Genomic DNA, 2,532 nt, shown 5'->3' with positions numbered 1-2,532 from the left:
AAATGCAAGTCTTTGCTACAAAAGAAAACAAATCGTGAGTTGAATTCAATAGTTCAACCAATGAAATGACTTGTTTCCATGAGCTCTACTAACGACGACTCATTAGGCGGTGCAAAAACCAAATAATGACGTCAAACTGCCAGTCCTTTTGGATTTCAGTGTCAGGCTATAACATAACGATGGCTACGGCCTGACACTGAAACCCAAAAAGACTGGCATTTTGACGTCATTAATTAGTTTTTGCACCGCCTAGTGAGTTGTCGTTAGTAGTGCTCATGGAAACAAGTGGTCCCATGAGCCAGATTTGGCTGTCTTATAAAACCACAGTCACAGTATTACGAAATGCGATTTTCCATTCGAAGATTGATCCTTTCATGGGTACGGCAGTCACATATAATAAGGCAAAGGTGACGCGTGCATATTGACACCTTGGTCAAAGGAGCTAAAAGTACATGACGAACGTTTTTTTGTTTGTTTGTTGCTTTAGGTCTCTTCCAACACAATTGAGGTTATATGAGAGACCGCTGAAACAAAAAAAACAAGCAATCTAACAAAAATAGTACAAATGTAAATCAAAATCATAACCTAAAGATATCATAAGCTAAATCATAAATAACCAAGAACAAACAGGCAGAAGATTTACAGAAAAAAAAATATCCCCTGTCAAAAATACAATCACAAACCAAAGAAGCAGGATAGGCTAGTAAAGAGAAGAAGAAACGACATCACTATCGGATCGTACACCCATGCGAACATCATAGGTATATGATTCAAGGGTGATGCTCCCATCCAACCACGAACTGATGACATTATCATTTTAAGTTTGTTAGTCTTTTAAGGGCTTCACGACGATTGCGTCATATTTTATGTGATTTCAAAGCATGTTAAAAGGACGAAAATGGGATAGTTAAAAAAAATAGAAATGAAAATTAAAAATTAAAGTTAGAAGCAAATGAGAAAAAGTAAGACAAAAGGGAATTAGTTGAATTAGGGAACAGTAGTATATTTCAAGAGCACATTTGTCATGGTCTCAAGTGAGTAAAGAGCTACTCGACTATGCTTAAAGATATGTAGAATAAGGCCCAAGAATTTACTAGTTACTTTAAATGAAAAACAATTAACGATTTGTTTAAGATGAAGTAAAAAGAAAGATTAAATTTAATTAAAAGAGATGAATAGTGATTGTGGGAGTTACAAATAGAAATGTGAATATATTACGTAACTTATGATGATATAATATCAGGTTTGTAAGGTTACGTCTCCAGGCAGTTGAAAGGGATAGATTCTATATTCCTCCCACGGCGGGCTCAGGTTTGTAAGGTTCCACTTCAAGGCAGTTGGGAAGGGATGACTTCTATATTCCTCCGACAGCGGGCTCAGGTTTGATGTTTGCAGTGTTGAAGACTGCACTATCAAAGGTAAAAATCCGGCGTCTTGATGGTGGAGATAAAAATATCCACAAAGTACCAAAAGATAAAAATCTTCAAATATCGATGTATGAGGAATGGAGCGGTTGGCCGTCCGGCATAGATTGTAGAGAGAAGTGCGTGTAGAATGTTAGACCTATCAGCTTTTATAATAAGTGCCTACGTGACAGACTGTGGAACGAAAAGTATTCACTAATTAGAAATTAATTCGAGGGAAGGCTATAAAAGGAAAGATGATAATATCATCTTTCCTTTTATAGCCTTCCCTCAAATTAATTTCTAATTAGTGATAATATTAGAAGGTACAGTTTTTCTACTAAGCCTACCGAAATATAACTGGATGGAGAGAGATGAATTCAGTTCTTATTAAAATAAAAATTAATAAGGTAATTGTGAACAATCTTTACTGTGACAATATTATCAGTGTACTTAGTTTGAAATCACCTGAAAGTCTCATCCTGACACAGGATCTACAGTAGAGGAATACACTCAAATGTTTACAAGTTATGTTCAAAATAAAATTTACAAATATAAATACATAACAGAGATATGTTATACAAATGAATAATATATCATCTCCCAAAACAAACACTCTACATTTCACTGTTTTCCTACCAACCAAGGACTCCAGCCAGAGCTAAGACAAAACTTTCATTCCAGGACAAAGACAGAAAGCAACTCGGAAAACAGATATAGGGGATGGAAGACACAGCGTGACCTCCTGCCCCCCAGGGAGGTCAAAGACCCCACCCATGCTGTATGGTGGGATATTCATGAAGTTAATGACTGGATAAAACATTAAATGCATCAAATTTGCGGCCGTCTATTTGGAGTTTAATAAGTTGAGCTTTTATATAGCGCAATATCCACTGAACGTGCTCAAAGCGCTTTACAAGGGGCCCCTGACATGACCAACAGCAACACTTAACATGTAGGACGAGACATGACGCCTGTTAGTCGATATTACCATTTTTTTCCGACAGATACAACGCTGTTAACAGCCAGGTACTCATTTTACACACGATTACGGTGAGAGAATGTGAGTAAAGGAATCAACTATGCGCCCAGCAAGGCTCGAACTCAGGACTTTCCGATCCGAAAGCGA

This window comes from Berghia stephanieae, chromosome 1 (genome assembly GCF_034508935.2).
Source record: "Berghia stephanieae isolate SIO BIC M18660-M18661 chromosome 1, UCSD_Bste_1.3, whole genome shotgun sequence".
Lineage (NCBI taxonomy): Eukaryota > Metazoa > Mollusca > Gastropoda > Nudibranchia > Aeolidiidae > Berghia > Berghia stephanieae.
The sequence above is the reverse complement of the archived record's forward strand: the minus strand, read 5'-3'. Positions refer to the sequence as shown.